Source organism: Loxodonta africana, chromosome 15, assembly GCF_030014295.1.
Source record: "Loxodonta africana isolate mLoxAfr1 chromosome 15, mLoxAfr1.hap2, whole genome shotgun sequence".
NCBI classification, from domain to species: domain Eukaryota; kingdom Metazoa; phylum Chordata; class Mammalia; order Proboscidea; family Elephantidae; genus Loxodonta; species Loxodonta africana.
The window spans coordinates 12,331,443-12,357,166 of record NC_087356.1 but is presented as its reverse complement, the minus strand read 5'-3'; positions in this window follow the sequence as shown (position 1 = coordinate 12,357,166).

The window sequence follows — 25,724 nt, the reverse complement described above, 5'->3', positions numbered from 1 at the left end:
TGGAGCTGTCTATCTCTCTTTTCAGTGCTGTTAGAGTTTGCTTTACATACTTTGGAGCCCTGTCATTGGGTGTGTAAATATTTATTATGGTTATTACAAACCAGACAAAGGTCTAATCTCTAAAATCTATAAGAAAATCCAATACCTCTACAACAAAAAGACAAATAATCCTATTTAAAAATGGGCAAAGTATATGAAAACACACTTCACCAAAGAAGACATTCAAGCAGCCAACAGACACATGAGGAAATGCTCACGATCTCTAGCCACCAGAGAAATGCAAATCAAAACCAAAATGAGATACCACCTCACCCCAGCATTACTGGCATGAATTAATAGAACATAAAATAACAAATGTTGGAGAGGCTGCAGGGAGATTGGAACTCTTATGCCTTACTGGTGGCAATGCAAAATGATACAACCATTTTGGAAAATGATATGGCACTTCCTTCAAAAGCTAGAAAGAGAAATACCATATGATCCAGCAATCCAACTCCTAGGAATATATCTTAGAGAAATAAGAGTCATCACATGAACAGATATATGTACATCCATATTCATTGCAGCATTGTTCACAATAGCAAAAAGATGGAAACAATGTACATGCCCATCAGCAGATGAATGGATAAACAAACTGTGGTACATATACACAATGGAGTATTATACAATGATAAAGAACAATGATGAATCTGTGAAGCATCACATAACATGGATGCATCTGGAGGACATTATGCTGAGTGAAATAAGTCAATCACAAAAGAACAAATATTGTATGAGACCACTACTGTAAAAACTCATGAAAAGGTTTACATACAAAAAGAAACAATTTTTGTTGGTTATGAGGGTGAGGAGGGGTAGGGATGGAAAAATACTTATTAGGCAGTAGATAAGCAATAACTTTGGTGAAGGGTAAGACAGTACACTATACTGGGGAAGCCAGCACAGTCTGTACAAGGCAGGGCCACAGTAGCTCCATAGACACACCCAAACTCCCTGAGGGACCAAATTGCTGGGCTGAGGGCTGTGGGGACCACGGTCTCAGGGAACATCTAGCTTAATTGGCATGGGTGGAGCCACCAGTCCTCAGGCCCCTGATGTGAGTAGGTGAGGACCCTGCTTAATGGGCAGAGCAATGTCAAATGTCGTGAACCTACCACTCCACCATACAGCCGATACAGTGACGTTAGGCTTCAGACATATACCCTGTTGTACTGTGCTAATGGGGGCCTACGCTGTTGAAATGGGCCCACACAGGTCTATGCAGGGGTGAAAGGCATTCAAAGGCCACGGACCCCTTATGCCTGTACCTAGACAAAAGAGCTGTACCTGCCCTGAGTTCCAGTTTAGGGGAGCTGGCAAATTATTTTTTCCTGCTTGTTAATTTTTTCCCTCTCTCAGGCAACAAGAATGGTTCAGGGCGTGTGACAGGCCCTAATTCTGGACCAGGGGAAGCAGCAATCAACAATTACTGAAGCCGGCCTGGGACCCGATGCAGAGCAGGGAGAGAGTTTCTTCCCAAATGGGTGTTTTTTGATCTGCGTGGTACATTAGACGCATGTACTTATCTTTTTCCTATTGAGGGCCGCTTCTCCTTGGTTCTGGAGGGTTGAGCAGACTCTCCACTTCTCGGTCCCTCCCATTGTGGAAAACGAGTCCCAAATACCACTGCTTGCCTTTCCACGCTCGTTAGCAGATCCAGCCTGCAGGATGCCAGTTCCTGCCAGGTCAGGCCTGGCAACTCTTCACTGCTTCTAAACCATCTCTCCCTCCCCTGCCACTCAGTCCAAATCCTTAACTATGCCTTTGATGTTCATAGCATCTAGATTGTCGTTTATAATCAATTCACTTGTTTTTTCAAGTCTTTGTTGTAAGAGGGACCACCAGAAGCATCTGACTGCTCCACCATTTAGTCCCTGCCTTGTGCAATATTTTGAGATTGGCTTTTTTTACCCAGCGAAGTATCTTTGACGTCCATCCAATTTGTTGCATGTATCAATAGCTCATTCGTATTTATTGCTGAGTGTACTTCATGATATGGATGTACCATAGTTTACCAATTCACCTATTGAGGGGTATTTTTGTTTTTTTCCAGTTTTGAGTATTACGAATAAAGCTGTGGGAACAATTGTGTACAAGTTTCATTTCTCTGGGATAAATTCACAGAAGTGAAATTGCTGGTGCCCAGCTGCTAATCAAAATGTGGGTAGTTAGAATCCACAAGCTGCTCCATGGGAGAAAAATGTGGCATTCTCTTTCCATAAAGATTACAGCCTTGAAAACCCTATGCGGCAGTTCTACACTGTCCTATGGGGTTGTTATGGGTTAGAATTGACTCAACAGCGAGTTTCTTTCTTTTTTTTTTTTTTTAATAGTAAATGCCTGTATACTCTTGTAAGAAACTGTCAAAATATTTTCTGGAGTGGCTTTACCATTTTACATCCCCACATGCAATATCTGAGAAATCCAATTTCTCTGCATCTTCACCTTCATTTGGTATTGTCACTACCTGTCATCACATACTTGCTCTGACACATCTTCTGTACACTTGGTTAAATCATGTCATCTCTCTGAGCCTCAGTTTCTTCATCTGTAAATCCCTTCATCATGAGATTATTATAATAGTAAGTGAGATAAAGAATATAAAGTGTTCCCCACTGCATCTGACATATCATAAGGACTTATTACATGGAAGATGCTAAGCTTGTCTGACTAGTGGAGACACTGATCCTTTCACATAACTCATTACATGGGCTCTCAGTTGCCTCATATAGGACATACAAGGACTTCATTCTTGTGAAACTGAGTGAAGGTTAGGGGATATGTATCTACAACTAACTCAGGTTATTTTGGTCACAAAATGTGTTCTCGTGAAAGTCTTTGTGAGAAGCTGTAGGAGGGACATTCCCTATAGCTTACCCCTTTCAAAGAACTCTGAGAAATAATCTATTAATGAAAATAATCAAAGGAAGTGTTTTACTATAGCCAAATCAATGATTAATATATATTAACCAAATGGAAAGGGTCAGCTTGGAAATACATGAAGATGAGATCAGAAAAGCAAATTTGACATTTCTCTACCCAATACAATCCACGAATAGGGATCCCCAGAGCATAAACTTGACTCTGAGGCCCAGAGGCATAAATACAGGGATTATTGTAGATGCAGGTTCTCCATTAAAGCTTCCAGCTCACTCCTTTTGTTCTGGCTGCATGCTTATTCCCAGAGCAAGCATCCACTTACAATCTGGTTTCCCCAGAAGTTTTCCTATAGGAAAAAATGTTCTGGTCAAAATCCTCTGTGAAAATTGACTCCATTCTGTGAAATAGTCTGGTTTATGCATCAACTTCCTGTGAGTTTAAATAGTCAAAATCATTCCCCCAGAAAGTGATCATTTCTATGTCTTGACCCTGGTATCTGCCCAGTTTGGGAAATCAGACTGGATCTGATGGGGATACCACAAGGGAACACTTGGTGCTGCCTTGCCCCAGCCTACTCCCTTTATCTCTCTGAACATCTAACTACAAAAGAAGCTGGGGCAAATGACCTAATACCAACCCAGATTTTACCTTTACAAAACTTACATCCCACAAGGAGTGTAACTGTTTCAACAGGAGGAAGTTATTCCTAAAAGTGAAGAGTAAGAGTTGATTCAAATTTTATATGACCTACTTGCTGAATTAAATATTTATTGGACACAAGAAATAATGAACCTATGTTTAGGTATTACCATTCCTCCCCTGAGTGCACAAGAGACCAGATCCCATGCATAGAGCCAGCAGGCAAAATGATGTAGTCAGGGCCAACTTCATTTGGCACAGTACTTAAGGTCCCATGAAAATATTTTAATTGCTTTTAAAATAAAAAAAAAAAAATTAAGACAATACTAATGAATATATAATAATGAATCCTACACAAAAACAAAACAACTGCCGTTGAGTTGATTCTGACTCATGATGACTCTATAGGATAGACTAGAACTGCCCCATAGGGTTTCCAAGGCTGTAAATCTTTACAGAAGCAGACTGCCACATTTTTCTCCCTTGAAGTGGCTGGTGGGTTTCAACCACCTACTTTTTGGTTAGCAGCCAAGTGCTTTAACCACTGCACCACCACAGCAGTGGAGTTGTTTTTTTGTTTGTTTGTTTTTATACCAATGTACAAACCAACCAACAAACCCCATTGCTGTTGAGTAGATTCCGACTCATAGTGACCCTATAGGATAGAGTAGAACAGCCCCATATTGCTTCCAAAGAGCGCCTGGTGGATGTACTTGAAAAAAAAAAAAAAAACTCTCTCTTTATATATAACTCAGTGCCGTCGAGTCGATTCCGACTCATAGCAATCCTACGTATATTATATACATAAAAAAAAAAAAAAATTTTTTTTCAACTATATATATATATATATATACACACATACATACATATATATGTGGTCAAAAAACCAAACCTGTTGCAATCGAGCCAATTCCAACTCGTAGTGACACTATAGAACACAGTAGAACTGCCCCACAGGGTTTCCAAGGCTGTAACCTTTACAGAAGCAGACTGCCACATCTTTCTCCCATGGAGTAGCTGGTGGTTTCCAACTGCCCACATTTTGGTTAGCAGCTGAGCACTTAACCACTGTGTCAACAGTGTTCCTCATAGATATTAAACCACTGCCACCAAGTTCATTATGACTCATAGCAATCCCATAGGGTTTCCAAGGCTCCTTTTATATATATGTTATTATTGTTGTTAGGTGCTGTCGAGTCAGTTCCGGCTCATAGCGACCCTATGCATAACAGAACAAAACAGTGCTCGCTTTTGTGCCATCCTCACAATTGTTGCTATGTTTAAGCCCGTTGTTGCAGCTGCCGTGTCAATCTGTCCTGTTGAGGGTCTTCCTCTTTTTCACTGACCCTGCACTTTACCAAGCATGACAACCTTCTTCTTCAGGGATTGATCCCTTCTGATAACATTTCCAAAGTACACGAGATAAAGTCTCGCCATCCTTGCTTCTAAGGACCGTCCTGGTTGTATTTCTTCCAAGACAGATTTGTTCATTCTTTTGGCAGTTCATGCTATCTATATTCAACATTCTTTGCCAAAACCACAATTCAAAGCCATGAATTCTTCTTCAGTCTTCCTTATTCATTGCACATGCACATGAGGCAATTGAAAACACTATGGCTAGGGTCAGGCACACCTTAGTCCTCAAGGTAACACCTTTGCTTTTCAACACTTTGAAAAGGTACTTTGCAGAAGATTTGCCCGATGCAATACATCTTTTGATTTCTTGACTGCTGCTTCCATGGGTGTTGATTGTGGATCCAAGTAAAATGAAATCCTTGACAACCTCAACCTTTTCTCTGTTTACTGTGGTGTTGCTTATTGGCCCATTTGTGAGGATTTTTGTTTTCTTTATTTTGAGGTATAATCCATACTGAAGGCTGTGGTCTTTGATCTTCATCAGTAAGTTCTTTAAGTCCTCTTCACTTTCAGCAAGCAAGGTTGTGTCATCTGCATAATGCAGGTTGTTAATGAGTCTTCCTCCAATCCTGATGCCCCTTTCTTCTTCATATAGTCCAGAGTCTTGGATTATTTGCTCAGCATACAGATTGAATAGGTATGGGGAAACGATACAACCCTGACGCACACCTTTCCTGACTTTAAACCGTGCAGTGTCCCCTTGTTCTGTTCAAACAACTGCCTCTTGATCCATGTACTGATTCCTAATGAGCACGATGAAGAGTTCTGGAATTCCCATTCTCTGCAATGTTATTCATAATTTGTTATGATCCACACAGTCAAATGCCTTAGCATAGTCAATAAAACACAGGTAAACATCTTTCTGGTGTTCTCTGCTTTCAGCCAGGATCCATTTGACATCAACAATGATATCCCTGGTTCCACGTTCTCTTCTAAATCTGGCTTTTATTTCTGCCAGGTCCCTGTTGATATACTGTTGTAGCGGCTTTTGAATTATCTTCAACAACACTTTGTTTGCATGTGATATTAATGATATTGTTTGATAATTTCCACATTCTGTTGGATCACCTTTCTTGGGAATAAGCATAAATATAGATCCCTTCCAGTCTGTTGGCCAGGTAGCTTTCTTACAAATTTCTTGGCATAGCTGAGTGAGCATTTCCTGTGCTGCATCCATTTGTTGAAACATCTCAGTTGGTATTCTGTCAATTCTTGAAGCCTTGTTTTTCACCAGTGTCTTCAATGTACCTTGGCCTTCTTTCTTCAGTGTCATGGGTTCCTGATCATATGTTAGCTCCTGAAATGGTTGAACATCAACCAGCTCTTTTTGGTATAGTGACTCTGTGTATTCCTTCTATCTTCTTTTGATGCTTCCTTGGTCATTTAATGTTTTTCCCATAGAATCCTTTAGTATTGCAACTTGAGGCTTGAATTTTTTCTTCAGTTCTTTCAGCTCGAGAAATGCAGAGAATGTCCTTCCCGTTTGGTTTTCTATCTCCAGCTCTCTGTGCACATCATCATCATACTTTACTTTGTCTTCTGGAGCTGCTCTTTGAAACCTTTTGTTCAGCTCTTTTACTTCATCATTTTTTTCCTTTTGCTTTAGCTACTAGATGTTTAAAAACAAGTTTCAGAGTCTCTTCTGACACCCATTTAGGTCTTTTCTTTCTCTCCTGTCCTTTTCACGACCTCTTGCTTTCTTCATATATGATGTCTTTGACGTCATTCCACAACTCTTCTGGTTTTTGGTCATTAGTATTCAATGCATCAAATCTATTCTGGAGATGGTCCCTAAATTCAGGTGGGATATACTTAAGGTCATACTTTGGCTCTCGTGGACTTGTTCTAATTTTCTTCAGTTTCAACTTGAACTTGCATATAAGTATTGATGGTCTGATCTGCATTTGACCCCTGGACTTATTCTAACTGATGATATTGAGCTTTTCCATTGTCTTTTCCCACAGAAATAGTCTATTTGATTCCTGTGTATTTTGTCCGGTGAGTTCCATGTGTATCGTCACCGTTTATGTTGCTAAAAAAAGGTATTTGCAATGAAGAAGTCGTTGGTCTTGCAAAATTCTATCGTGTGGTCTCCAGCATTGTTTCTATCACCAGGCCACATTTTTCAACTACTGATCCTTCTTTGTTTCCAACTTTTGCATTTCAATCACCAGTAATTATCAGTGCATGCTGATTGTGTCTTCAATCAATTTCGGACTGCAAAAGTTGGTAAAAATCTTCAATATTTTCAACTTTGGCATTAGTGGTTGGTGGGTAAATTTGAATAATAGTCCGCTTAACTCATTTTCTTTGTAGACATAGGGATATTATCCTATCATTGACAACGTTGTACTTCAGGATAGATCCTGAAGTATACTTTTTGAAGATGAATGCAACACCATTCCTCTTCAAGTTGTCATTTCTGGCATCGTAGACCATATGATTGTCTGATTCAAAATGGCCAATACCAGTCCATTTCAGCTCACTAATGCTTAGAATATCAATCTTTATGCATTCCATTTCATTAATGATGATTTTCAATTTTCCTAGATTCATACTTCATACATTCCAGGTTGCAATTATTGATGGATGTTTGCAGCTGTTTCTTCTCATTTTGAGTTGTGCCACATTGGCAAACGAAGGTTCTGAAGGGTTGACTCCACCCACATCATTAAGGTCAACTCTACTTTGAGGAGGCAGCTCTTCCTCAGAGATATTTTGAGTAACATCCACCTGAAGGGTTCATCTTCTGGCACTATATCAGACAATGTCCGGCTGCTATTCATAAGGTTTTCGCTGGTTAATTCTTTTCAGAAGTGGACCGAGGGGTCCTTCTTACTAGTCTGTCTGAGTCTGGAGGCTCAACTGAAACCTGTCCACCATGGGTGACCCTCCTTGTATTTGAATACCAGTAGCATAGCTTCCAGTATCACAGCAGCACACAAACCCCCACAGTATGACAAATTGATAGACTCGTGGGGGCCTTATATATATATGTGTGTGTGTGTGTGTGTGTATAACATATAAATAAATACAGGAGCCCTGTTGGCATGGTGGTTAAGAGCTAAGCCTACTAACCAAAAGGTAATCAGTCTGAATCCACCAGCCGATCCTTGGATACCCTATGGGGCAGTACTACTCTGTTCTATAGGGCCACTACGAGTCAGAATTGATTCAATGGCAATGCGTTTTTAAGTTTTATATAAATATGTGTATTTCGGGGATATATATTTGTGTGTATTATATTTTCTTAAAGATATAGTGGCCCATGAAGGCAAAAATGCCAGAGGCCTACAAAAGTTAGGATGTATCCATGACATAATTAATGTGCTGATAGTGTCAGCTCAATAAATATCTGCTCAATGAATGAATCAACATGACTTTAGAGCACTGATCACATTAAAGTTAAAGGGCTAATGTGCTGCCTCCAACCTGAGTAGCTACAGATCCCTTTAAAAAAAAAAAAAAATCCCCGAATACCAGAAACATCCACTTACCAGGGTGGTTTGGAGCCTCCTGGCTGTTTGGACCAGAGGCAGTGCATCGAGTATATGTTCGTGGTACACAACAGATGTTCAGACCTATACTTGAATGGGTTCATTGTTTCATCATGGTTCTTCCAAATGATCTATTGATCTATTCCATATCTCATAAGTTTCTGGTTCATAATCAATCACAAAGGCATGTACTTAAAATGTGTGTATAACAATACAGCAATATGCTCAGTGTTACCTTTCCAAAACCCTTAGTTTTCTTTGGGATCTTTGATCAGGCTGTAGGTCTGCAATTGTCCCAAATGATACACCCTTAGCTTCCATCAGACAGATTTACCCACACTTCCCTGAAATGCCACTCAATTTCCCACTACAGGGCCTTTTTTCCCCACAATTCCATACCGTGAGAAATCTTTCTCCATTCTATATACCTTCTGGATGATGCCTAACTTTCAAGAGACATCTCAGTTCTCATCTTCTTTAGGAAGAACATTGGACTGAATGTCACTGGACATGCAAAAGTGAGTCAACTGGGAGTCTTATCTTTCCAAAACTTACTGTCTAATATCATTGTAATTCAAGATAGAATATTTTTAGTAAAATACTAGAGACAATCAAGGAGTGTTCTATAGGACCCCAGAGAATCTTCTTAATGCAAAATATAATCATTTGTCAGCTTGCTGAAAATTCTTTGCCTTGATTATAAAAAAAAAAAAATAGGTATCAGAATATTGTATCTGTAACAAATAATTGACTTATCTTCAGTCTTTTCTAAGAAAATGGAAACATTTGAAATTCAAATGTTTGTGGAATGTACCTACTCTGTCATTTACTCATGGGCACTTTTAACTTTAAAAGAAAGGCAGACATTATTCCCTTATTAAAAAAAAAGTGACTTACTTCCACAGCAGAGACACAAATTGCAGATTAGAGGTGTTTTAAATGGTGTTTTCCTCATCACCAGCAATTTAATCTAGTGTGAAGAGCAAGAGCTCTGCAGTTGGATAGTCTTGGGTTCTGCCACTTAATAGAAAGTAAATTGGGCAAATCACTGGAATTCCCTGAGCCTCAGCTTTTAAGGACCACACTATTTACCCCATAGGATCACCATGAGGACTAAATAAGATCATGGATGTAAATGTCATGGCACAGAGGAGTATATGGTCAATAAACGGTAGTTTTTTTTTTTTTTAATACTAGTCTGTTCATCTTTTATCCAAGACAGATGTACTACACATTGATTTTCTATGTTCCATATTTTCATTATGCTCCTGTACTATACCGTTTTCAAAATTCCTTGGGTGACATCATTTTGCTGCATTTGGTATGATAACCATAAATTTATGTGTATGTGTATGTGTGGGCACGTGTATCCTTGGAATTGAGATAGACTTACATTCTTTATATTAATTCTTTAAATTCACACAAAATATGTGGCATACTTCAAAATGTATCTTACATGATTGTACATTTACTACAAAAACAGCATATTAACTTGAAAATATATGAGACTTTATCAAGGGAATCTTATTCGCGGTTTCATCATTAAAACTCATCATTCTTAATCAGGTTAAAAATGTGTTTTCTGTCCAGCCTCACGTCAAGGACAGGTACGTTAACAGGTTCTTCCAGGGGATGAGGGCTTCTCTCAAGAAAACACAGGAAATAAGAAATACAATATGCCATTTTATCCACACTGATGAAAAAAATGATTATTTTTCAGTATGCAGGCACAGAAGTAGTTCTATACCAACCAGATCTTTATAGTTTCCCAAGGTAACAATAAGAGACAACACTCATTTAGATGTGTGCATTCTGTTTTTCAAATATGTAGCTTTATTTTTCAAGTATGCAAAAGTAATACTTGTTTATCAAAGAGGGGGGCAAGATACAGAAAGCCAAGGAAAAAAAAATTCACCCTTGAGCCTACTATTCAGAGTTTGTCACTAATGACTTGGTGTATGCCCATTTGGCATTTTTAATATTCTTGATGTGGCAATTTATTTAAAAATGTTTTTGTGCTTCAAAGCTATTTTGTAACTTAATGTTTTCCAGTAAAATATACAATCAACATCTTTCCATGTCAATAAATATATTTCCATAAGTTCATTTTAATAGCTGCCTATTGGAGCTTTTAGTTGTTCCTTTTTATCTTCCTTCCTTTCAAAAGCATGCTGATAAATAATATTTCATACACATTTTGTGTGCTTAATTGGTGGCTCAAGGGAATATTTACTAATTTAGACCTTTAAATACATTTTACACTTTGCTCTCTGGAAGGGCTCTCCCATTCAGCCCTGCTGGCAGCACTGGAGCATATTCCCACACCCTCCCACAGTGGCCTTTCCATCCCTTTTCATCTTTGGGATCTTATGAGGACACAATTGGTTCTTATTGTTTAATCAGCCTTTTCTTGGTTTCTAACAAGGCTAAACACTTTTTCTACACTTGTTGCCTACTCGCCTTTATTTTACAAGCTTCTTGTTCATGCCTTTGCCCAACTGCAAATTACGATACGCATTAATTTCTTAATTCATGTATACTCTTTATAGATGAGGGAAATTAACACACTACCTAGTATGTTAAAAATCTGATGACAGTGTTTTATTTGACTTCCATTTCCATATAATTGCACTAACACTAAATTGTTTAATTTTGTGCCGTTAAACGTTCTGCTATTCTTAAGGCTGCATGAATATAATCACGCTGAATACATAAGCAATTTAAATTCAGGGGGAAATATATTTAGAGAAGAACTCTCTGAATGAAGTGTCAAGGTGACACTTTTTATCAAACAATCTGGAGCATTGCCAAAATACACTAACTCTGCTATTTTTTCATAAAGATTTGCCAGAAGGCTCAATCATTTCCAGGACAAGCAAATTAATATACGTAATAATGCCCTCTATAAAAAAAAAAAAATACTCCCTCTATAGATCTGTGATAACCCTTTGGGCACATATTGAAATTTCTGCAAAGCAGCTAAATGTGTTTCTAGGATTTAAAACTGTCTAATACATTTTCTTTTTTTAATCTGGGTGTTTAGTACATTAATCTGGAAAAACAGATGTTTATCCAATGAAGCAAAAGGATGCTTAATATAGTTTTCAACTGAGAAATCAGGGTTCAATTCTCTCAGCAAACTTTAAAAGGCCATAAACCGTGAGTGGTACACAGGTCAGCTTCACAGCACATATGGATCTAAGGTGCTAAGTACAATCTAAATGTCAGCAAGTCAGTTCTGTGAGCCATTTTGTTTTAATTGAATAATAATTATTTGTTATAATAAGAGAAATGTGTTCAAGTGGTTTAATACATAGTATTGTTTTGGTTTAAAAAGCAAATAATTTACAAGACTTTGCTTTAATGATTTGTTGTGATAAATGTGTAGCAAGATCTAGATACTCTTCGTATGTAATCTTCCAAATTGGTCCAGGAGTTGTACTTGGCTAAGCACGGTCAAACATTCTCGGATGACAAAGCTCACTTAAGACACTACACCATTTTTGTATGCTATCGGTGGGACCATTAGAAGCTGACCTCTGTGGGTTTGATCTCCCCAACTCAATTAACATACTAGCGATTGTGGCACACTAGGAAAAAAAAATGATCTGAGTTGTACATTTAAGCAAGGTGAATGCCATTTATAAACCTACAAAACTGGAATAAATTGTGCCCAAAGGAATAATTCTGTTTCCTGTTATGCCTGCCTGGATAATCTAAGACCATATGCTAGAGCCAATTAGTTATAAAGTGGGCATTGATTTAATTTTTTACCAGCATGAAACAAGGTGGCATAAGAAATGATGGTTCACTACTTTGTTTATATTAATGACATACAGACACTTGAAGCTGATAGCGTAAGATTGATTGTAATTGGGCCATAAATTTAACACAGGGAAACATCATCCATTTAATTGGACAGCTCTTTGCTGAAATATATTTCTAGAGCAGGGAAGGGGGGAGGGTCTAAAGATAAGAAATGACAAATGTCTCCTACCTATGGCCAACAGAAGCAATGCTTAGTGTAAACTGGTGACTACTCAGCTAGCGAAGTTACTTTCCTGTGATATGAATCATGCAAAGCTTGAGCATTTTAAAGGACTGTTTATCACCCAGGAAACCCTGGTGGCCTAGTGGTTAAGCCCTGTGGCTGTTAACCAAAAAGTCAGCACTTCGAATCCACCAGGTGCTCCTTGGAAACCCTATGGGGCAGTTCTACTCTGTCCTTTAGGGTCGCTCTGAGTTGGAAATGACTCGACAGCAATGGGTTTGGTTGGTTTTGGATTTATCACCCGAGATTTTTATGTTTGGCAAATATGCCTAAGAAATTCTAAATTTTTGGAAATAAAATGACTCTCCAGGCAATCCCTATACAGTGTCCAGCCATTTGCTGTCCTCTACCTCTCTCAGCCTCATAAGGTATTTTCAGGGTGAATTCAGAGACCCAGAGAGTGTCTACCTTACAGCAGCACGGAGCCAGAGTTGCCCGGTAGCCTCTGTGAAATAAAATAGCCACAAAAGAATCTGAAAAGGAACTGTAGGCATAAATGGCAAAGTAGATGACACTGGGCGCTGAGAGAGAAATCAGCAGCGTTGGGACTCAGTCGAAATTTATAGCATTTCTGCTGGGAGCGAGAAAACAGAGGAACTTGAACTTTTTATACAGAAAAACAAACAAACAAACAAACCTGTTACCATCAAGTCAGTTCTGACTCATAGTGACCCTACAGGACAGAGTAGAACTGCCCCATTGGGTTTCCAAGGAACAGCCGGTTGATAGGAACTGCTGCTTTTTGGTTACCAGCCAAACTCTTTCATACAAAAAGCTGAGGAGAAACGGGCAGGAAGGGGAAAGATGAAAGCAGGTTCTCACATAAATGATCCAACTTCTGGCCAGGGAATCTCCACTAACAGGGTGAGGAAAACAAGAAAACAAAGGATGGTGCCAACAGTCTAGTAAACTTGGCTTGTAGCAAAAGGATTAAAACCCAGTTGCAGTGGCATTGGTATCAACTCATGGTGACCTCATGTACACCAGAGTAGAATTGTGCTCTATAGAGTTACCAGTGTCTGATTTTTTAGAAGTAGGTCTCTGGGCCTTTCTTCCAAGATGCCTCTAGGTGGACTTTAACATTCAACCCTTCAGTTAGCAGCCAATTGTGTTAACCACTTGCATTGGTAGAAAGGATTGAATCAGTGAAACTCTGAGGGGATTTGGGTTATAAAATTTGGTATGCAGTCCAATCGGGCTATATCCATGCTGGAGTAAAACTCATCGCCGTCGAGTAGATTCTGACTCCTGGCAGCCCTATAGGACAGAGCAGAACTGCCCCATAGGGCTTCCAAGGCTGTATGTAACCTTTATGGAAGCAAACTGCCACATCTTTCTCCCGCACAGGAGCTGATGGGTTTGAACTACTGACCTCTTGGTTATCAGTCAAGCGCATAACGGTTGCATCACCAGGGTGCCTAGGTTTGGTGAGGTCCCACCGAGATGCTGGAATAGAAATTTTGAAAGTGACTTAGGTTCAGGTTGTTTGGGTAACAGAAGAAAGTCTAGACAGATGATGGATTGTTGGCAGACCCCAAAGCAGACAGTGTGTTAAATTTGTTGCATAAAACCTTGAGATTTCCAACTGATCTGATTTGGAAGTGCAAATAAGATTAGCCTTGGTATCCAAACTGACACGCAGTATGTAGGTACAAATAGGCTACGAAAGAGCAATATAAGAAAACGATCCTGTACTGAGGGCTCCCTCTCCTCTGCCTTGCCTCATGCATCCCAGGTGATCCTTGAGTGGACGAGGTGGCGAGCAAAGCACTGTTCTTAGTGCGACCTGGGCAACTGCTTAAACCCGAGATGTCACCGACCAGCAGGACCCTCCTGTCAAAGGAATACTGGCTGGTCACAGATGGAGATTGCCTGAAAAATAGGAGTCCTTTCTCCAGCCCCCACAATAATTTGAAATCAAAATTTGAGAATTAAATGAGACAAATTACCTTCACTGTTTATCAAGTTAGTGACGTAACCCTAAAGAAAAGAAACATTCCTGTGACTCTAAAATACAGTGATTTTACTGAACAGTCTCAATAGGAAACATTGTAGGGACAAAACATACACATACACGTAGAAAATTTAAACTTTTAGTAATGACAGTTATTGATATTATTGATGTGGTTATTTTGAAATTGATATATATACACATACGAGCAAATATTAATTACTCAGGTATTTTAAAATTATTAAAGATTTTCAAATTATTTTAGTGATTAACATTTGTTCATATGTATATAAGCAATTGTGTTTAAATTTTTCAATGTAAGACAAAAGAGTTATAAATACAAAAGTAATGACATAAGTAAAAATTCTACCATATTAAATATCAATTAAAAATATTACTATGAACTCATGATTGTTTTTTCATTCCTAAAAAACAAAAACATATTTTCTGGCTCTGTTCACTGTCAAGGCCTGGTAGATGTATGACAACCTAGAAACATTTAATAATCCTTGCACACAACTAGGGCCTTGGAATGCCATTTTTCCCTAAAAGGAACCATGTTCCAAGTTTCAGCACAAAAATATGCAAGATAAACCAGAACATCTTTCATAGACAAAAAATAGACGGCTACCAAAAACCACCAGCGTTGTGTCAAGAACTCACCTTGAAAGAATATTTGACTATCATGAGACAAGCTATTTTGAGCATCAAAAAGAATGCCCACAATTGATTAAAACATATCAAACACATAAAAACTCATACACTAATGATCTAAAAAAAAAAAAAAACTTCAGTCACTAGAAGAAGTTACTAAGATATCAGCTCATTATTTTGACAACTGGTAAATAAAAGTGAAGAATCAAGCATTTACCCTACATTTCCCATGCAAACATGTTTATGTGTATCCAAAGTTGATGGTGGAAAAGTATTTATAGAAGAATTCTAATGATAAAGTAATGAAGGAGTGGCAGGTTTAGAACATCACCACTTTTCAGTAATGGAAAACCTGGTGGCATAGGTGATAAAGTGCTACAGCTGCTAACTGAAAGGTCAGCTGTTTGAGTCCGCCAGATGCTCCTTGGAAACTCTATGGAGCAGTTCTACTCTGTCGTATAGGGTCGCTATGAGTCAGAATCTACTGGACAGCAACGGGTTTAGTTTTGGTTTTGGAATGAGATAATAGGAGCCCTGGTGGTGCAGTGGGTTAAGCAATCAGCTATTAACCGAAAGGTTGGAGGTTCCAACCCACTAGCCGCTCCACAGGAGAAAGATGTGGCAGTCTGCTTCCATAAAGATTCACTGCCTTGGAAACCCTATGGGGCAGCTCTACTCTCTCCTATAGCATCACTACGAGTCAGAATCGATTCCATGGCAATGAGTTTTTAAAGAGATAATGGTAGTCCTTGGGTGATGCAGTTAAGTGCTCACCTACTGACCAAAAGTTTGGAGGTTCAAACCTATCCAGAGAAACCTTAACAGACAGCCCTGGTGATCTGCTTCCAAAAGGTCACAGCCTTGAATATCATATGGAACAGTTCTACTGTGCACATATGGGTACTACTTTAGTTGGAATCAACTCGATGGCAATTTTTTTAAGTGAGATAATGATCTAGGCAATGGCTGTTAAAACCATTAAGTAGAAAGTTAAAGAGAAAAGTTAAAGAAGAAACTTTATCATGTTTGATTAGACTGACAACATTTGAACTCACTACTCAAACACACATCGGTAAAGGTGAGACAATTAGGTATTGTTACCCTCCTGCTTTAATGCAACAGAAAGTGTAAAGCATCACTTGAGGCGTAGCCTTGCTGAAAACAAATAAGAAGGTGACTAACTCTAACGAGGAGCCCTGGTGGGGTAGTGGTCAAGAGCTTGGCTGCCAACTAAAAGGTCAGCAGTTCAAATCCACCAGCCAGCCGTCCCTTGGAAACCCTATGGGACAGTTCTACTCTCTCCTATAGAATTGCTATGAGTCGAAACTGACTCAATGACACCCAGCAACAATTCTTATCAAGTCTCCAGATCTACCCATGAGGAGAAATGTCTCAAAGGTGTGGTCGGTCAATGCAAAATGTGGTAACTTCTATTTTAACTCATCTGGCTTCCATCAGCTGATACGTGGCATAGAAAAAAAAGGAAGGGGTGAGGGAGATATATGAGGAGCTATTATAGACAAAAAAAGTTAAGAGACATGCCAACCAATGAGCTGTAGGAACCTTTTGGGACTCTAATTCAAACCAACTCTAAAAAAGCCATTTTTTGAGAATATTAGAAATTTGGACACAGAGAGGGTGTATGATACTACTAAGGAATTGTTTTAAGTGTTGTTGTGTGTGAAAATGTTATTACGTTTATGTTTAAGATATCACCATTTGTTAAAGAAACCTAATTCAGTATTATAAATGAAGTGATATTATGTCTGAGATCTCCTTTAAACCCTTTGGGGTCATGGAGGAGGGTGTGATGGGATTTATAAAGAAAGTGAGATTATCAGAATGAATTGTTGAAGCTGAGTGATGCATATATGGGATTTTGTTGAGCTAGCCTTTCTACTTTTGTGATGTTTGAAATTCTATCCATACAAAATTTTTTAAATAATAAATAAAACAAAAGATCATTTTTAAGCCTGTTGCTGCTCACTTTGCCACTTACAAAACTCTCCCGACAGCAGAAAAAAGCTTGAAAGTTTACAGATTGCAACACTCATACTTTTAGCTCAGCCTGCTTCTGGCTCCATCCAGGACATATATTTGTTTACAGGCAGTGTCTCTGATAACGCCATTCATTCAGAAAGCACGATCTTAAACCACTGGTTACCAATAGTGCCTCTGAGACAAACCAGGTTGTCAGCCTCACCCCACATCTCAAAGAAATTTTAATAGCTTCCTCAACCTCCAAAACGAATAAGTCATAATCAGATTATTTCTGTCACAGTCTTCTAGGTAATTTTAATTGTCACTCGTGTGATAGGGCACATGGCAGCTGGTGTACTAAAAGCACCAGTCCTCGTCCCTAGGAAACTCATCTCAGAGTGAGAGAAAAGAAAGCAATAAAGTTGTCATTACAATAATGCTTCACCTTGTGAAGCCTGGGTGCCTCAATGTCTGGATATATTTGTGTTTGGTAAATTATCCCCCTGTTTAATATTTCTGCTAAGAATAGAAACCACAGCTGCTTAGGTACTACAGAGAAGTTGCTCATTTCTTTGAAGAGCTCTTCCTCTCTTCATAAACACCTCCAGCTCTGGCAGATGTTGGCCCAAATCTATGTGGAGTCCTTCAATTAGCTGTGATTAAGTGTGCCCTACTGCTGTTGTGGTTAGGTGCCGAGGACTCGGTTCCTATTCATAGCGACCCTATGTACAACAGAAGGAAACACTGCCCGATCCTGCCCATCCTCACAATTGTTGCTGTGTTTGAGCCCATTGTTGCAGCCACTGTGTCAATCCATCTCGTTGAAGGTCTTCCTCTTTGTCACCGGCCCTCTACTTTACCAAGCATGATGTCCTTCTCCAGGGACTAGTCCCTCCTGATAACATGTCCCAAGTAAGTGAGATGAAGCCTCATCATCCTTGCTTCTAAAGGCCATCCTGGCTGTACTTCTTCCAAGACAGATTTGTTCGTTCTTTTGGCAGTCCATGGTGTACTCGATATTCTTTGCAAACAACATAATTCAAATATATCAATTCTTTGGTCTTCCTTATTCATTGCCTAGCTTTTGCATGTATGCGAGGCAATTGAAAATACCATGGCTTGGGTCAGGTGGAAACCCTGGTGGTATAGTGGTTAAGTTCTATGGCTGCTAACCAAAGGGTTGGCAGTTCAAATCTACCGGGTGCTCCTCGGAAACTCTACGGGACAGTTCTATTCTGTCCTATAGGGTCGCTATGAGTCAGAATCGACTAGACAGCACGGGGTTTGTTTTTTTTGGTGGGTCAGGTGCACCTTATTCTATTTGCTCATAGCTCATAAAAAGCATCCTTTTTCTTGATGTTTCTCTTTCATTCCCAGAAGAGAATAGAGCCACAGCAGCCATTTCCTGAGCAGGCAAATGTTTTCTTTGCCTTTAAAAGCTCAATTACCCTACTTGACATGCCCTCAAATGCTCTTTTGGTATAGAAATATTTAGAAACTATGTTCTTTTCCTGAGATAAATTCTTCTAGCATTCAGTAAATGGCATATAGTAAGTGCCCAATAATATTAGTCTCTATTATCACTGTATTACTATTATCGATGAATTTAATTAGAGGAAAATTAAGAGAATACTAGGTAAGTATAGTAAAACAAGTATTAAACTTAAGCCTAATTCTTATAGTAATGAATAGAGGAGGGCTGAGAAGACTCTACTGTGAACGCTTCTGTTAACTTAAAAGTTAGAGGATTAAATTCAAAGGAAAAAGGGATTACCAATAAAAGCCAAGCTAGTTTACAAGGCATCGTAAATTAAAGGGATGAGAAAACCTACTTTGTTTTAGCTATAAAGCTTAAATAGAAGCATCTATTCAAAATAAACAATAAAATGAAGAAGTATTTTTCCAATATTTATATGTACTGCCAGCAAGGAATTAAAAAGGCCCTGGCAAGTGTCTCTCTCTCCTCGCACATATCTGAGCTACTTTTTCTGCTATATGATATGGCGTAGAAGAAAGGTCATGATTATCGTGAAGATCAAATGGGGTGATGCATGTACAGCACATTAGCAGATAACCTGGCACAGAGTAAGTGTTTAACAAATAGTGGCTAATATTTATTTTTTCTATGACGTTACAGACAAGACTAAAGTTATACTCTCCAGTTGCTTTTTCCCTACCCTACAGGACAGAGTAGAGCTGCCCCATAGGGTTTCCAAGGAGCAGCTGGTGGATTGAACATGCCAGCCTTTTGGTTAGCAGCCAAGTTCTTAACCACTGCACCACCAGGGCTCCAAATAATTATTTTTTCCATGACCTTGCAGACAGGACTAAAATCATATACTCTTCAGGTTCTTTTTCCCTTTCCTCCCCTCCACACAACTGAGGGTGGCCCCAGAACTAAGGTCAAGCTAAAAACTGACGTTAGTTACTGCCTAGTTGATTCTGACTTATGCTGGCCCCATGTGTTTCAGAGTAGAACTGCCTTCCACAGGGTGTTCAGTGGCTGTGATCTTTAGGAAGTAGATCACCAGGCCTTTCTTCCAAGGTGCCTCTGGGTGGATATGAACTGCCAACCTTTCAGTTAGTAGCCAAGCACTTAATTGTTTGTGCCACCCAGGGACTCCTAATGTCAAGCTAAGCAGTCATTATTTCCATAGTTTCCTCCCGAGTCCTTTTTCTTTCTTCCTGCTCACATCCTGTGTTCCACTTGTACCTCCTAGTTGCCCAGAGCTCTTAGGGTCTTTCAGTAATCCTGTATCACAGCTGCTGTTCTCAGGAAAGAGTGTAAGCTTTCTTCATATGAAGTGACTAAATGACTAAAACAACTTAAAAATCCCATCCTTCTCAAGCATACCTGTTCCCATAGCATTAGTGACCTGTGAAATCTTAAGCTCAAGTCCTAGAATAGGGCATGCGATGAGTGTGTGTGCATGTGGTGTGTATGTATGTTTGGAGGGAAATTAGGAGTGAGGGAAGAGAGAAGGGGACCATGAGGAGAATCAGAAATATTCCTGGCTACTCTGAAATCAAAAGGAGCCCTGGTGGTGCAACAGTTAAGCACTTGGCTGCTGACCCAAAAGTCAGTGGTTTGAACCCACCAGCCGCTCTGTGGGAGAAAAGACCTGGCAGTCTGCTCCTTTAAAGATTTCAGTCTAGAAACCCTACAGGGCAGTTTTACTCTGTCCTATAGGGTCACTTGGTGGCACACAACAGCAACAACACTCTGAAATCAGAACAGGTATATGAACTCATTCATTAAGTTAGAACCAAGCCCCAGATCCTCATTTTGGTTTGCGCTCCAGCTTGCTTTTTCTAAAATTCTTTCCTGAGTCAGATGCCCAGGTGTAAATTTGTCTGAATTTTTCTATTCATGTATTGCTATTCTCTCAGACCTTTTAAAAACTTGTAATACTACATATTTATAGATGCATTTAATTTTTCAAAGAACTTTCATGTATGAGTTAATTTTCTTCTCTAAACAGCCACATAAAGAGAGCAATATGAATAATACTGGCCCATTTTACAACAGAGAAAATGGGCCTATAGAAAATACGACTTATTTAGGCATATTTTTTAACCAGGACAGGAACCCAGGTCTTCTGAATTTTAACCCAGGAAACCAGATATTGCTTCCTTTAATCTAGGGTATTGGGCTGAGCTCTATAACTGAATAATTAGACTTTTATCTATTTTAATTGATGAATCTTAAACACAAATTATCTATAATGATGTTCATATCACGACTTGTTGTTAATCGAACTGTACAAGCAGTCCCTACTTATGCGGGGTTCTGTTCTGATGACTTTATCATAACTTGGTTCTAAGTTGAGTACCCCATTTTTTAATTGTCGTTTTCATTATTATTGCCTTTTATTATCAACATCTTTTATCATCAGCATCTGCCAGTGTTTTGAACAGTAAAGCATAAAACTGAACATTCGCATGTAGACTTCTGAGAATGAAAACACCAGCAAATTACAAGCAGCTGTACGTTACTAACAATAAGATGCAAAAACAAAACAAAACAAAAAAAAGGACAGTCCTAAGTGCAGTTTGTCCTAATTTGAATATATCGTAGGTCGGGGGCTACCTGTATTTCCGATGATATAGATGCTGCTATGAGTGATATGATATGTACGCTTGCTGTACAATTTTGTTTACTTCTGTGTGATAGAATAGATTTAAATACATAAACATAATTTCAGTAGGTTAATTTGCCTAGCTTGTCTCAGTGACCTTTGGGAAATTTAACACAATGCGCAAACACAAAAGTCTTCCAGATTAATATAAAATGTAATACAGCATAAAGAACTACAGAGCTTTCACCATTTGTCTAGTTTGTTAGCTGTCACACATTACAAATTTATGAAGTAGAGAACTTCTGTCTATAAAACCAAGTAGTAGACTCTTTCAAAAGTAACTTACCAAGTATAGCACATTCTGATTTGAAATGAAAAAAAAAGAATTGTCTTCAGATTCCATTTCTGGCTATGATGAAGTAGTTGCAGCCGACCAACACTTCCATTGAGAACAGCTAAAAAAGCCAGGTAAAATCCAAAAAAGAAAGAAGAAAAATATCTGTTTGAAGATATTGGTGATTTCACTGAGGCAGCCAGGGCTTAAGTGGGCAAAGACTCTAAGAAAAGGAGCCTCAGAGAGGTGAGCTTATATTTGCAGCTGCCTCCCCATCCCAGGGGCATTGCCAATTCTTGGTGGGAGGTAGGATGCTGAGAATGCAGGTAGAGGACCTGGGCACCAGTCTGCTGCTAGGGGAAAAAGAAGCCAATAGAACATTAGGCAATCTCCTGGTACTAAAAAAACCAAACTCATTGCCATACAGTTGATTTCGACTCATAGAGACCTTCTAGAACAGAGTAGAACTGACCCCATAGGGCTTCCAAGGAGCGGCTGGTGGATTTGAACTGCCGACTTTTTAATTAGCAGCTGAGCTCTTAACCACTGAACCACCAGGGCTCCCTCATGGTACTAAGAGAGACACAAATTGGAATGTGAGGTTGCCTAAACAAACAGGACTGATGTTGTTGTTGTTAGCTGCCAGAGTCAATTTTCAACTCAGAGTGAGTCCATGTGACAAAATAAGAACTGCCCTATTGGATTTCCTAGGCTGCAGTCTTTAGGGAACCAGATTGCTAGGTCTTTCTCCCTTGGAGTTTGAACTACCAACCTTTTAGTTAGCAGGGAAGTACTTAACAATTGTGCCACGAGTCTCCTTCGAGCAGGACTAGGGAAACCAAATCTGGGTGAGAAAGGAAACGCAGGGAAAGCTCCTGCACTAATTCTTTCTCCTTGAGGCATTCGCTAACATCTTGACTTGTAAAGCGTATGAGCACGAAAAACTAGCCAAAAGCTGTTGATGGGCAGAAAGTTTTTCACCAGAATCACACCAAGGACAACAGGCCAGTGTAAACACCTCAGGCTCTCACCTTGAATCCCTGGAGAGATGTAGGAATGAACTAAAGGTAACGGTGGCCTTACAAAACTATAACCCAGTCTCAATCAGTTCAGTTCCTAACTGGAGTCAGGTAATGTATCCCTAGTCTCTTTGCCTTCCAGGTGATAGAGAGGACCCCTCTGGAAGAAGATGACATCGTCCAGAGCTTCTATAACTTAAAGAAAATGTCCAGAATTTAATTAAAATTTTTCCTAAGCATGCTAAGAAACATGACTAAGATGGGGGAAAGGCAAAAGAAACAGACGCACGGACAGTCCCAATAAAATGAGTGATTACAAAAATGTTAAAAGAACTATTGGGAAACAATAGAGGGAATGCCTGTGTCTACACAGAGAGGCTGAAGAAACCTCCGCAGAGGAGATGGCATTTAAGCTGAAGAATCTGGAAGAGACAAAGGAAAAGAAATGGCAATGGCTGAAACACAGAGATATGAAAGACAACACCAGAGCATGCAACATTCAACAAGTCTGAAACAACCCCACATTAGGTGTCTGACTCTAGAAAAACCTGGTAAGGTTGACTGTGACCTGTTGTGAAGAATTCTGAAAGTGAGGCTAATGACTTAAACTCTACTCTCTAGGAAGCCAGGTGCCCCACAGAGATTCTGTAGACAGTACATGCTTTAGGAAGATGGTACATGGAGGTCGGACAAGAAGAGAGTGGTTTAGAGATATGTACACTAGTCAGGAGATTTGTAATTGTCCGTAGGAGACCGAAACAGCCTGAATTAGATGGTGGCAGTGGAGATGCAGAGGAGGGAGCAATATTTAGAAGGTGACAGAAGCAGGATTTGGGAAATATTTGGATGGGTGGAGAATTGGTTAATGATGATTTTGAGGTTTTTGTCTTAGGAAGACTGGGTGGATGCTGTTGGCATTAGTCAAATCAGTAAGTGATGGAAGTCAACGTGGAAACAGGGAGTAAAGAGACCAGATATAAGAAATTCAACAGGAGACAGGTTGAATTTGCAATACTTACAGATCTTTCACGTAAGAGATATCTACTAGGCACCTCCTGCACACTTAGAAATATAATAAGTTAGTGTCTCAAAAGAGAGATATGGGGGCACAAATTTGTAGGTTGTTAGCATGTAGGAGGCAGTTAAAACCAGGGCAATGGACCAGGTCACACAAGAACTTGAACAGTGTGAAAATTAAAAGACTGCAAAGCACTAGAACTTATGGGCCAGAGAAAGCAGATGAAAATTTGGGGTCTACTGTTATTTTCTGCATTATTATGTCAGAGCTACTAGCAGATTGATCTCCAGTACTAAAACCTTACCTTCTCCATGAGGCTGCACTTGCCTTTCCTCATTTAGTTCCAATTGTGTGCACCACTCCAACTGTCTACTATCTTTCAAAAGGGGCAATCATGTCCAATCTAGTAGTTACGAAGACCAAAAGATAGAATGCATGACAGGCGCTAGAGAATTAAAGCACAACAGAAGGAAAATGTGAGGTCATTATCGTTCTCCTCATCTAGCTGGAGGGAGAGCAATGCCTACTGGTTAAATCTTGAATCTAGACTTGGATTTAGTTTCATCCCTCACTAGTGGTTTCATTTTCAGCAAGTAACTTAAACTCTCTTAAGCCTCACTTTCACTGGGATGATGTCACAAAAAATGTGTTGGATGCTTTCTTAACTACCTAGGGCTGCCATAACAAGAGATACCTCAAGTGGGTGGCTTTGAAGAACAGAAATGTATTACCTCATAGTTCTGAAAGCTAGAAAGTCCAAATTCAGAACATCAGCTCTGGAAAAGGTTCTCTCCTCAGTGTTCCTTGGCATTCTTTGGTTTCTTCTTCTCCCTGTGTGCACGTCTCTCTCTATTCCACTCTTTTTATAAGATATTTCTCAGAAGGAATGAGGTTTAGGACCCACCCTACTCTGGTATGGCCTATTACATTACAGAAGAAAACCTCTATTTCCAAACGGGGCTATATTCACAGGTACAGGGGTTAGGTCTTCAACATGTATTTTGGGGGGACACAATTTAATCCATAACAGATACCTGGGTGAGCCAGGAAGTCTACTAGTCATGGGGATTACACGTACACACACACACAAAATCCGTGCTCAGAAGAGCCTACGATAGTAGTACCCAGCTCAAAGGGTTGTTCTAAGGATAAGGCGAAGTAAGGCACGGAAACTGTTAAAGCGCAGCACCTCAGACTCAGCTCTCAATCCATGTTAGGTAATTGCATTATATACAAGGCATCGGCCAGTGTTAAATCTGACTCTCTGCTTCCTAAGAGGGCTTCACAATTGGAACAAACTAGAGAAATGCATAAAAATAGAAATATTAGAACCAACCGTGTCTCTTTTACTCATAAACTAACCACATTAACAACTGTGCTATCAATTATAACTTGCTGATATTAAAAATGAAGTATTACCATGCAAATATTTCTTATTAGCTTTATTCATCTTGAGAAAAGAGTGAATATCAGTTTAAACTGATAAAGTACATTATTAAAGTTTTAATACGCAAGTGACTTATCTTATGGATTACTTACCAATGATAAATGATATCCTGCCACAGTGTATTGAAAGACTTGAGATTGGTCAAGGAGATCCCTAAATGAGCTTCAGGCATCCAGAACTCTCTGGAAGTGTGTGCCAATGTGGGGTGGAGGGGGCTACAAGTTGGAGCACTCATCAGGGACCCCAAGAGGCCCATAAAGCAAAAATTTTAAGAACTCTCAAACTTAAGTGTCTCCTCAATTTCTACCAAAGGAATTGTGTCACAAGCGGTCTTTGTCACAAGGGAAATGCGGTGTTGTAGGAGTTCCAATAAAGGCACCAACCTTCCCAAGTAAGGGATCAAGGAAAGACCAACATATTGGTCAGCTGCGTCTGAAGGGAAGGAAACAAAAAGAAAACTTGATGTTTATTGTTCCATGTTGTTGTTAGGTGCTGTTGAGTTAGCTCCCACTCATAGCGACCCTGTGTACAACAGAACAAAACACTGTCTGGTCCCGCGCCATCCTCGCAATCATGGTTATGCTTGAGCCCGTTGTTGCAGCCATTATGTCAATCCACAATGATCTTGTTGAGGGTCTTTCTCTTTTTCTCTGGCCCTCTACCAACCATGTCTTTCCACAGGAACTGGACCTTCCTGATAACATGTTCAAAGTAAATGAA